This window comes from Ochlerotatus camptorhynchus, unplaced genomic scaffold, assembly GCF_037179485.1.
Source record: "Ochlerotatus camptorhynchus isolate MF236.1 unplaced genomic scaffold, CSIRO-AGI_Acam_v1.1 ptg000129l, whole genome shotgun sequence".
Lineage (NCBI taxonomy): Eukaryota > Metazoa > Arthropoda > Insecta > Diptera > Culicidae > Ochlerotatus > Ochlerotatus camptorhynchus.
In genome coordinates, this window is record NW_027040619.1 from 1,212,739 (window position 1) to 1,226,340 (window position 13,602).

The 13,602-nt window shown below is 39.6% G+C and overlaps 1 pseudogene; it reads right to left on the reverse strand.

The window, feature by feature from the left end:
* Positions 1-448: 448 nt before the first annotated feature.
* Positions 449-13,602, reverse strand: part of LOC135700140 (integrator complex subunit 6 homolog) — a 337,494-nt pseudogene continuing 324,340 nt past the window's right edge.

Genomic DNA, 13,602 nt, shown 5'->3' on the forward strand with positions numbered 1-13,602 from the left:
AGCAGCGGTCGAACTTCCCGAGCACGATTTGTCATCTATGAAGTTGAACCGCCGGACGTTCGGTTGCGGCGAGCCTCGTTGCTGCTCGCGTGCCTCCTGCTGCTGAGCGCCGAGATCCTCCTGCATCTGGCCGTCGAAGGACATTCGCTTTTGGTAGCGTGCATTCGCACTGTTCAGGTTCTGCGTCGACGTGCTTGGGAGGTCATAGCGTTTCCGCTGCAGCAGGTTCATTTCGTTATCCGTGGACCGTTCGTCGTCGCTTTCGGCATCATCCTCATCGGGAAAGTCCTGAGCTTTCTTGCGAAGCCGCTTATCGTCCAGAGTGTAGTCATCGTCATCTTCGGAACCGAGCTTACCGATGCTGCTACGCCGCACGATTCGCCGTATACGGTTCGTGGCGTCCCGAGCTGGCAATTCTCGCATCGACATGGCCATTTTGCGACCCTTGATGGGTGTTTTGACCGGAGGTTCAACTGATCCGGCTATGCTGTGGCGTTGCTTGTCGGTAAGTCGGTTAATTCGTTGAGGATTCAGCTTCACCTGGGCTACGATCCCGACGAGCAACTCGTCCACGTTGTAGTCCATGCCACTGGAGGTTTCGATGAACTTGGCCCCGGTTTCTTTTGCAAGCCGCCTCGCGGCCTGTGTAGGAACTTCTCGCTGACGCTCGAGATCAGTTTTGTTGCCAACCAGAATCACACCGCGGGTTAGCAGCATTTCCGTTTCTTTCAGAAAGTGCAGGATCTTTTCGGCTTTCTTGAACGAACCTCGGTCCACTACCGAGTAGACGACCACGAAGATGTCGATGTGGTACGTTGAGCAGAATGCTTCCTCCTGTTTGAAGTTGGGTCGTTAAAATTTGCACTTTTTAATAACACAGCCAAAACCCGCTACTTACCGACATCTCACACGCCGGGTGGTCGATAATCTCCAGGTCGGTTTCCTGTCCATCCAGAAGCACCGAAACCGTCTTCTGACCGTAGTCGTCATCTGAAATCGACTCCAGTGAGCTCCCGACCACCTGAATTAAGTTAATTCCCAGACTTACCCAAACTCAAGTCGTACGCGCAGATGTACTCGGAAGTCGTAAACTGATAGGTCAGCGCCGTCTTGCCTACCCCGGAGGCTCCCAGCATGGCCACCTTGAAGGCCGGAATTTTCTCCTTCTCGGCATCCAGGTTGTCCACGCTACCTTCTCCGGAAGCTGCCATCGGAACGTCCTGCTTCTGCGAACTGCTGCTTCCCTTCCGGTTCTTGGTTCCACCGGCTGAGCCGACCGACGTAACCGAGTTAATCGATCGGGATCGACGACTTCTGGAATCCCAAAATTAAAATCAATTCAAATTTCCGCAATCGAATCTAAAACTCTAACCGCATCGAATCACCCAGATTGCAAATCCCGTGCGATGTGATGCTGAAGCTTCGCAGCCGGTAGTACTCGAGGTCCATATCGGCGCAGTGGATGGCCGACCGGCGGGTGTCGGCCAGGCGGGGCTGTGTGAGAACAAAGGAAAAATGGAGAAATCGATTTAAATTGTTTCAACTGAAAGCCGGATGGCAGATGGTATGTGATGTGCTGTGCGGGTTGCCTATGCGATGTAGCTTTGTGTAGGCTCGAGTCGGAAACGGTAAAGAGTAAATCTAGTTAAAAATTTACGAAACATTCCACACTTGGAAAACGGACGGAGAGCACATTTGATGGTGCTAATCGGGACGTATATTTGCTTTATTTGAAATGATTGCCTGGGGTATTAAGACGAGCGATGACTTGCAGCTCGATTCATAAACCAGCAAATGTTCACTATAATGGAACGTATCATATTCGAGCAGTTTAAACCACTCTGAAATCTGAAATTTCTTGCCTCATTTGTTTGACATCCCTGGCAGAAGGACGTCCCAAAACTGCTAGACTAAGTGATTAATTAGTAACTGTCCCATTTTTCAGCCATGTTCTCCAATTTTTGCTCCCCATCCATAATTCGCTTTCTGTATGCCTCAGTAGTCTCTGTGCGGAAAATCTGCTCATTTTTGCAACAAAGAAAGGACCTGGCGAAAACACTTTTGTGGAAAAATAGCTTTTTGGAAAATGTTTCGCTTTGATCGCTGATTGACGATTCACTTGCTGCGAAATGGTTCGGAGATCAATCAGCTTGCATGCAAGTTGTACCGCTGATAATAATCATAGTACTCCTGACGAAATTTTGCTGAAAAAATTGAGTAGGCCGCGCTTGAAAGCTGGCATGTTTATTTTTTGCTGCGTGTTTTTCTTCTGCGATTTCGAAAAATTTTGCCCGTTTGGGTAGTACCGTGTATAGGACACGAGTTTTGTTTACCACGTGTATTTTTATATCCCTGCGAAAAGTTGAACGGATAAACAGTTAAGAGTGTTTCAAAGAAATAAAAAAAAAAAATATGTACCGTTCCGATTCAAATTTCGGACGATTCAAATTTCGGACACTTTCATTTTTAATTAAATATTACATCCAGTTAGAAACAAAGTAATAATGTTAGATGATCGTGGAGGGCACTAGTCAAAAAAATTTAAAATTTACAAGACATGTGGATCATATTCGACCGAGATAATCAACTTTTAAAAGTGTCCGAAATTCGAGTTTAAGTGTCCGAAATTTGAATCGGCACGGTATATTGAGACTGATGTGTGATCGCTGGAGTTCCAGTTAACATGACAGAAACCGAAATTCAGGCCGGCTTAGAGTCGCAGTTCCTGATTACGCGAGTTAGGAGGCTGCATCGCTTTGCAAACAACGATCGGATCCCGTTAGCGCGAGTTAGCGTAACGTTTCGCACAAATCAACTGCCAGATCGCGTTAAGCTGTTTTGCTGTCCAACGAGGATTCTTCCTTTCACGAGGAAAGTGGATCTCTGTGAAAACTGCCTGCGGTATAGTCACAGAACGACTAACTGCAGAGGAGCACGTCGCTGCAAAAAATGTGGTGATCAACATGAAAATGCACAGGACTACGAACAATGCGGAAAACCATTCAAATGTGTAAACTGCAGATCCACGAAGCACTCGGCAACGGAGGATACCTGTCCAGAAAAGAAAAGACAACAAAGCATCAACGAGCTACGAGCAAAGAAAAACCTACATACATCGAGGCACGGGAACAAGTACCATTGATAAGCCAGAACCCCTATATGAGCTACTGAACGACTTCCAAGATTTCCCAACGTTGGCGGAAGTTACGGAGGAAAATGCCGAAAAACTAAGACACCAATGGAACCTAACAAACATACCGCGGAATCCAATCACTCCAGGAGTACGACTATGGAAACCAAACAAGGACAAAAACAAAGGAAAAGGAAAGGCATCGAAGAGATCGAAAACTGAAGCTCGGTCTGAAGAGGAATCCGGATCTGACGAGCCTAAAGACAAAAAGAAAACGAATGAATCATCAAAAAACGGAGTAGGTTTGAACAACCTGCATAGAACAACGGATCAGGATCTCGCCCAAATCGTTAAGGATGTCACCGAGAAGACCTTCAACCTGGCAAGCCTTCGTTTCCAGGAACAGGTGATAAAATTTTACTCGTCTGTCATCGAACAAGGGCTACCAACAGAAATTGAGAAAAAGTTCAAAGATATTTCGAGGCAATGCTTCGATCTTTCGAAAACAATCTTATAAATCATCTTCGACTGTCAATCAAGCAAGTTAAAAATACTTCAATGTAACATTCAAAGCTTGTATATAACAGGTCCGCACTACAACGAGTAATGACAAATGACAACTATGGGATAGCATTGCTGTCCGAAACACGGACTCAAAATTACCTAGAAAAAACTTCCAAGTACCACATTGCAGGTTTTTATCAAATATTTCACTCCCGCGACGATAATTATGGTGGTGCAGCTATCATGTTGAAAGATTGTTATTACTACTACCGAATAAGCTTACCTATAGTATCGGATTACACGTGATCTAAATGCACACCATTACTGTTGGGGTAATGAAGCCAACGACAAAAGAGGGGAAATCCTGATGCAGTCGATTTATGACTAAAATCTTCTTCTAATCAATGATGGATCATATACCTACATACCAGTACAGCTGAACCACAAGGCTTCAGCTATTGACGTCACCATGACGACAATATTCACGAATTCAGTTCTGGATTTTGGAATCGGAAGCCACCATCTAATGGTAGAAACGGTGATTACAACCGGAGTGCCGAATCAGCCAGCTCGCTACGTATATGACAACAAAGCAATATACAAAGAGTTGTCTGAATTAGATGGCTACAGTTTGAACAACATAAGTGATTTGATGAAAGATGTTAAAAAAGTGAATAAATTGCATAGAAGAAAAGATAAAAAAGTTCCGAAATTTTGGTGGTCTGAAGAAGTTGACAAGGCGTGGCAAGAAAAGACCGAGGCGAGGAGAGAATTCAACAAATCTTCGAACGAAAAAACGCTGATCAACTACAAAAAGAAAGCCGCTGTCTTCCAGCGGGCCAAGCGACAGGAAATTGCAAAGAAACTTCAAGAGTTTCCCAACGAAATCAATCCTTTCACTACGACGAAAGAACTTGGGAGCAAAATAGGTCGTTTGACTGGAAAAAGATGCTTCCGAAAAGCGAACAATGTGTTATGTGAAGAAAGAGATGATGCAGAAGAATTCCTGAATCTTCATTTTGGAAAAACCGACGTTTTTCCAAATGAGTCTTATGGAACAGTGGCTAACTACGACCTGATAACCAAAAATACCTGGATTAAGATACTACATAACAAGAAAAAAAACACTCAGCACCCGGTGAGGATCATGTAACGTACGAGATGCTGAGACACTTAAGTCCAACGGTAACGGTGAACATAATATCGGACCTGAACGGTATGTCGCGGAACGGTTACTTGAGTGAATCATTAAAAACAATAAAAGTAGTGGCAATACCAAAACCTGGACGGGATCAGAGTACAGCTTCCGGGAAACGTCCCATATCCTTGGTTCCTACCTTGACGAAAGTTGTTAATTCTGCAGTACTCGAGAGACTACAAGACGCCATCGAAGCTCGGGCTATCCTTCCAGAAACATCGTTTGGTTTTAGAAAAGGTATCTCAACTAACACATGCCTTTCTTATGTAGTAAACTGTATCAAACAGAATAAAAGGGCTGGGTTCGTCTCGGCTGTAGTCTGCATTGATCTGTCAAATGCGTTTAACGCGGTAAAAACAAACAAATTAGAAGAAATTCTGTGCTCATACCTGATCTCTAACGAAATAACTACGTGGATGACAGCTTTCCTCCGTAACCGCCGTGTAGTAATGCAATTGAAGGTTGGTACCGTCGCTAGAACAATTAGTAATGGATTACCCCAAGGAGATGTACTATCGCCAACACTCTTTAATCTATACACTTCTGGACTGCACAGTGTATCAGATGACGATGTCGTGTTGGTACAATACGCCGACGATTTTGGAATAATAGTCAGATCTAGAAATACCCACCTGTTGAATCATAAAGTACAAACAACAGTGTACAAGTTCAACGAATTGGCAGAAGGTTTGAGCTTCCAAATCAACACAGAAAAAACCAAAATAATACTCTTCACAAACAACAATAACGCTTTGACAGTTGACTTACAGGGTAATCCTATCGAAACTGTGAAAAGCCACCGATATCTGGGTGTAACACTCGACCGTTTCCTCAGCTTCGGTCAGCACATAAAAGCAACTCAAGCGAAAATAAACGACAGGCTAAATATGTTGAAAGTTATTAGTGGAATAAAGAATGGGAGTCATCCTCAAACAATGACTAACATCTATGTGGCACTGATACGAAGCACGATAGCATATGGATGCTCTGTTACATTCAACGCGAAGGCGACCAACAGAAGAAATTTGGAAGTAACGAATAACCAGTGCCTGAGAAGAGTAACGGGTTGCACGCGCAGCACACCGTTAAATGCACTGACAGCCATTGCAGGACAAGAACCTCTAGAATATAGACTAGAATATGTTACAGGAAAGCACGTCGCTAGAGGCTTTGAAAAAGGCAACATCGTTTCGGAACAGCTAAAACAGGTAACACAAATAATAGAAGACGACAAGGGGAAATTTTCTTATCAAGAGAGAAAAAAAAAAAAAAAATTACCAGAAGAACAGCGAACTTTTCGGAAAAATAATGCCAAACGTGTCGATGACATCTGGAGAAATGGAAATTTGCTCCATCTTGGATGGGATCATCGGATCGAAGAAAGACCTGCCACCGGTAAAGTTGAAGCAAGCTGCACTTTGTGTAATAAATGGAAGATACAGCGGCCGCGGAAAGATTTTCACGGATGCCTCGAAGGAAAATTCATCTTCCGGAATTGGCGTTTATGTCGAAACAACACATTGGAAATACTCGTATAAACTCAAATGGAACATCAGTATCACAGCAGCAGAATTACAAGCCATAAAAGTAGCCATGGACATAGTCGAGACGAACCATCTACACCGGTACGTGATATGTACAGATTCAATGACAGCATGCCGAATGCTGGAAGATGCAGTGGAAACAAGGAAAGCCGAAAAATTGCTGGTGGAAATCTTGAACATTGCCCGTAAATGGAGGATATCGATACAGTGGATACCTAGCCACGTCGGGATATCCGGAAACGAGATGGCAGATCAATTAGCACGAGCTGGCTTGGATCATCCGACAGTGTTAGATCACGATCTGTTTCTCAAGGACGTTTTCGAACTTCTGAAATTACAAATGAGAGAAATAACAACCAGGTGGTACAAACAGTACTCAGAAGATAAAGGGAAAACCTTCTTTGAAATACAACCAGAGATCTCACAGAAGCCATGGTATCACGGGAAGGATATAAGTGGACAAGACATCAGACTGCTGAACCGTTTGATGACAGGGCATAACTACTCCAAATTTTGGTTAGCGAAAATGAAGATCGTCGACAATCCAGAATGTGAATGGTGCGAAGAAGATGAAACGGCAGAACATTCTATTCTTTTCTGCCCTCGATATGGGCTCGAGAGAATGCATTATAGTTTTGATTGTGCATACGCAAATTTGATCGAAGTGTTTAAAACCAAGAACATTGAACTATACAAAGAGATAGTTAATTTCGTGAAGCAATGCAAATTAGATTTGTAAAAACGCATAAAGCGTTTCGATTTCACGCGGTGAATCGAAAAAAGTCCAGCTGGGCATATAGTCGTAGCTACTAGCCCAAATCACTTGAGCTGTCAAGAAGACGGTTCAAATAAGAAAAAAAGAAGAAGAAGAAGAAGAAAACATGTGCATGAAAAGTGTTTAATTTGGTGCTGTAATTAGGTTTCAACTGTTCTTAAAGCAGTCTTTGAGTGATTTGTCGTGTTTTGAGATATATCCAGTTCGATGATTCACCAAAGAGTAATTGGCTGTTTAAAGCGTAACCAGAGGTTTTATAACACTCCTGTTCGAACAATTTGAGCCATAATTAAAATTAAATTGAATCCAATACATAACATAAAATGCCTACGATAAATGTAACATTATTCAACAACTAAATACGACAGGGCATCGTTTGCTGGCTGTTGCCGCGGGTATTGTGGATTGCCCAGGTACCCGGCATAGTAGGCTACGATGATTGTACAAACGTAGAAGGTATTGCATAATAAATCTGGCACTTGAATCGTACTTCTAGAGCAAGACAGTTATGTTTTATTTAGCACTGTTACATTGGTGACGAGGCAAATCGAAGCCTGTGGAAAACGACGGAGACGAAACGGTGCAGTTATCAAAGATGTCGATGGTAAATATTGATAAACTTGGCTTACAACTCAGCATAAGAAAACGGTTTGACTTAAACCAAGGGAAAATTTTCATACCGTACAGGTAAAGCAAAACAAAACAAACGGAACTATGTCCTAGTCCGTTGTGCAGGGCTGGTGGCAGGTCACTATTTTCAAGTCAGTCACTAAAAAGTCATTTTTTTCATCAAAAAGTCACTAAAGTCACTATTCCTTAAAATGTAGTCACTAAAGTCACTTTTTTACAACCAATGTTGAGAGTAAAGAATTTGACTTTAAAAACTCAGAGTAAAGTCTGGTATGAGGAGTTGCGAACATATGGAAACGTTACATGAAATCTAATATTTTGATATTTTATATCTTGAAATTGTCGTAGATCTATCATAAGTTTTCAAAGATTTCGAAAAAAGTTCTAGATCCAATATTTTGGCTATTTTACATTGAGATCTTGAAAGTTGTCCAAGCCTATACTGCAACAAAAAGTTACGTAAAATTCACTTGAATAGACACGTAGATATTTTCCATCATACTTTTCAGGTCAATATTACGTGTTTTGGGGGAGAGATTACATTTGATTACATTGCACAGTGGTCCAGGATTGGAATTTAGCAAGACAAAAGTTCATAGTACTTTTGTTTTAGGATTTAGGTGGTGTCTTCAGTGAAGTTTTTCTTCTTAAAATTATTCTTCTCTTGGTGCCTTCAAACATTAGGGTGATCCTTTAATTTTTTGAAATCCAAAAACTAACTTTCTTATTTAAAAAAATAAAGACACATTGTTCAAAAAAATTGTTGGTGAATTAATTTCAAGCAACTTTGTTGCAAAAAGTTTTTTCGTATCTCTTACCGTTTTCATTGTAGAGAATTTTTTTCTGAACTGCGTAGGGTGCACCCAAAAAAATCAGTTTTTCAACTCTAACTTTTTTATTTCAAATTTTTCGTAAAAACTGTTTTATTAAGAACTTTTAGTACTCGTTAAAATACACAACTTTGCTCAGGAAATAAAATCTGTATCGCTCGACTATCAGTATTGAAGATTTTATATACAAAATAGGCCATTTTCAAATGTCAACCACTCAAAATGGGGCAAACGTACAGACTTTTTTTAGCCATCTTTTGAAAAGGCATTCTTAAGTGTATATTATATGGGAAAACTGGCGATTCGTTTTTTTCTTTATCTTAAGTTAAACTTATTTAAGTTCACTCACTTTTGCAATTAAATTTGGTATTAACTCCTTCTATGTTAGGAAGAAACGATATTTTAAAAGAAAAACGTGTGTCTTGCTAAACTACAAAAGTCTTTCTAATACCTATTTATGTAAAATTGTAAATTAACAGGAAACAGTCAAGAAGAGGTTATGAAATGACTGCCCAAAAAAAGATGCTCTAAAAGTTCGTAGTTAAAAAGTTTTTACGAAAAATTTGAAATAAAAAAGTTAGAGCTGAAAAACTGATTTTTTTGGGTGCACCCTAACGCAGTTCAGAAAAAAATAACTAAAATGAAAACGGTAAGAGATACAATAAAAAACTTTTTGCAACAAAGTTGCTTGAAATTAATTCACCAACAACTTTTTTGAACAATGTGTGTCTTTATTTTTTTAAATAAGAAAGTTAGTTTTTGGATTTCAAAAAATTAAAGGATCACCCTAATGTTTGAAGGCACCAAAAGAAGGATAATTTTAAGAAGAAAAACTTCACTGAAGACACCAAACACCTAAATCCTAAAACAAAAGTACTATGGACTTTTGTCTTGCTTAATTCCAATCCTGGACCAGTGTGCATTGGTGAGTAGGCTCTGCCTTAGAACAAGTTTGACGTGCATTTTCTTTGCTGTGATTTTTTCGAAGAAACGATTTCGACATATTTTTAAAACAGTATAAAAACCAATCTGATAGTGATTTCCAAAGTTATTCAAGTTTGAGGCTGTCTTTCCGTGACCCTCAACAAAACCCGTATCATGAAGTTTTTTCAGAGCTTCAGAGGGCAGCAGCTCCGAAAACAAACTCCTCCAGTGAACCCCCGACGTTCTTTCGTTTGCGACGACGTCACGGAGAAGCGAAACACAAGGGCTGATCCTGGGGACTCATAAAATTATAAAAAGATAACAGATACAGGACTGCAGGAAATTCTCCCTGAAGAAAAGGAATCACCAGGAATCAGGATGTATTCAAGAAGAGGCAACATGTTAATTCTGTTGAATAGTACCAGGTGGATAGCATCCTGATTCAAGCAAGAAAGGTGGACCATGAAAGTACCAGTAGCGCCATGCAATTTCATTCTGTTGACATTGCTCATGGATTCATGTGATGAGTTCGTTCCTACTTATTAACACTTGTGATTATCATGGTCAACCATGTTGAATGGTCACAAACAACTGCAGAATCTGGTGAGAGCTTACCATTTATTTAATTTAAATATTTGTACTGTATTCGTTTGATTAACCCGTAAAGTACCAGGACGAACGATTTTTTTTCAACAAACTCGTTCTCAGCAATGCCTCATCCGATTTTCATAAACTTTGGTTTTTATTCAAGGGGAATAGTTGAACTAACTTTTGTCGTAGGTACCGCCCCCTTAGAACCCTCCTCGTTCTTGGGAGATGCAAATATGTCTGTGTTCTTTTGTACTTTTTTAATCAGTTTGACCAAATGTTTAAAATTTTCACGCGAATCGGTTGTCTGGTGCAGCAAATGATATCAGATAGGTGAAATATGATTAGTAAGATTGAATTTAAATATTTTCATAACGTATGGCTACGATATTATCGGTACCCGGAGTCCCAGAAATCGATTCTGTGGGAATCAAGTGAATGAAGATGATTTGGGATGATTTTGGCCAGTTTGGCATCGTTTCCGGAACGCGGATCTGTGAATTCCGGTGAACGGTTTGTTGGAACATAATTTCATTGAGCTATGATCACTGAAATCAGGTTGTAGTGTATCTGATGACATATGGACACATTGGCATCGGTTCCGGTAAATCCGTGGAATCCGGTTTTATACCCCAAAAGAAGCAAAAACCGCGATAGAGCGGGTGAGAACCAGAGGAGCCAAGAACGAAGCCTGTCAACGGTAGTCAGCTCTAGAGAAGGAAGTAAACCGCAATTGCAGACAAAAGTTAGTTCAACTATTTCCCTTGAATAAAAACCAAAGATTATGAAAATCGGATGAGGCATTGCTGAGAACGAGTGTGTTGAAAAAAAATTCGTTCGTCCTGGTACTTTACGGGTTAAAACACAGTTCGTTTTTAGCAACAAAACCACAAAACCGTTCGCTTTTGGCACGGGGTTTAATTTTGGCAACGTGCCAAAATTGAACGAAATTTGAAAAAAGTGTGGTTTTGCTCCTAGTGATTACAATTTTTAATAAAAGATTTATTATTAGTAACATCTATGTCATGGCGATGCCTCGCTGTGTTCCGAAGTCTACCAAATCATAAATTGAATTTCAAAATAAGAAAATAAGACCGTTCAATTTTGGCAAGACTATATTTTCGGGTTTGTTGCCAAAATTGAACGGGTACAATTTACCTTCAAAGGAATAGGTGGATTAAAAGTTTGTTAATAAACGTTTTATAATCTTGTACGCGAAAACCCAACCCTCTTACCCAACATCCCAGTGATTCCTCGTGGAAGTGCAGAGGGTTTCTCGGCTTCCATCAAAGCAAGTGTCACGTCAACACATTTCTACCCATTCCTTTCTTGACCTGCGTTAGGACGCGGCCGGCGCTGGTATTGCCAAGTTTGTGATCACCATTCACCAATCATCCTCAATGTGTGATGATTGCGAGGATGATTGCTACACTGAACCAATATGACATATTCCTGTTATGTGGAAGTCTTTTAAATTTGCGCTATAAGATAATCCAATGAAAATGATATGATTGAAAATGTGTCAGGTAAATTTTATATGAATATCTGATACATTTACAATGCTGATAATTTGGTAACTTTTATATGATCGTCATATGATAAATGAAAATCGGTCAAATTATAATAATTAATTGAAATGAATTTGAAACCCATAAGCATAAGCTTTACTTTTCACCACAATATAATGTATGTGTCATAAATCAATCGAAGTAAAGTTTATGTGAAAATCACATGAAATTTACTTCTTCTTTTGACACATATATTTAATCGATTTCTAAAAATAAATCGAAAAATAAACATCAGGCAGTGGGAGCTTTCACAGTTGTGTCTTTTTTATTGTAGCTGATTTGGGATTCGATCAAGAACTGTTGAGGTGTGATGCTTTCGGTGTCTGCGCTCGATTCCACTGGGCCACGGCTGACTTCAAGATTGAGCTCGTTCAATTAGCATGAAGTAAGAACAGCTCTCCCGACATGGAATGTAGTGCAACGTTATGCTCGTTTTGCTAGAGTGAAAAAAAATAGCACTGACAAATTTATGCTCCGTTTCGGTGGTGTCGTGTATTCAAATCCTGCTTAATGCTCCTGTGTGCAATAAAACAACGACTGCATTATTTGAGTTCATGGAACTCGTTCATGAAACTCGTTCATGAAGTTCGAGTACTAGTGCTGGAATCTGAATCAGCCATGTAGAAGGCTTACAATTAGAATCTTAGCAAATAAATATGGCAGTAGAATCATTTTTTTTTTCGATCTCAATACATTCTTTTCCCCTTATCTTATGGAACAATAACAAACAAGGATTATTTCATGCAGTATCATTGTTGTTAGCAATATTTAGTTCGACTAATCATTTAAAAACAATAATTTATGAAGAACAATCATGTAAGATGTATTTTATTGGGAGCAGTACTCATCCCAGAAAAACATGCCAAAACAAATGTTTGCTGTTGGATTTCTTAAAAGGCAAATCTATATGACTATATAATGATTGGGATAGATCTGTTTACAATCTTTAAACGTAAAATTCAAAGGAACCTATTACAATGAGATATACATGTTTTCCTATACATCAAAGTTAAATGACTGTCCAATAGTTTCTACATGTCTGTTTACACGCGACATATCAACAAACGTCAAAAATCGTTAAAAGCAACTCCAATAAAATAAACAAAATTATCTTATAAGAAATATCTTTTAGTGAGCAATATTCATCATAAAACCAGGTATATTTTACTGAATTTTCTCATAGTGCAAACTTATATGATTTTCCATTAGTTTCTAGATGTCTGTTCCCACCCATTACATATCACCAGTTTTTCACCATGAAATATTTCAGACAATATTCATATACATCTTATCTATCGCTAACCACGCTCAAAGCAAAGTATTATCAAGTACTAAGTATGTGAAATTACGATAGAAATCATTCCATATCGCAGTCATAGTTTTTAAGTGATAATCCAATGGAATCTATCAATCATCACATAGAATGAATAAATCTGCTGACATTGCTATGTTATAAGATGGATCCAATAAACGGTACATGTCGATTTGTTTCAGTGTAGTCCCAAGCAGCAGGATTTTCCAGTAATCAAAGGATCACATTTTAGTCCTTGTTATGATGACTTGATAATAGTGACAGACTCGGATAGTGACCACCGCGCCGTTTTGCATTTCTATATTGTAGGTATATTTCAAATCAAAAATATTGTTTATGTTCATAGACTTTACATAATCCTTTTCCCTTTGTCCTTCTCCTTTTCCTTTCCCTCTTCTCTTTACAGAAAGCGAGTACTGGCGCTATAGCCATAAGCCATAAAAGGCTAGAACAAGAGTTAGTGGTCATGCCCCAACCGTCAGAAGAAAATGGAGCATCACTTAACCTTTCTAGCTTTGATGCTTCCAACGACCAACCAATCATATAATTACCCAAATCGGAACGTACGGTACGAGATGTCCATGTTTCATCAATTTATT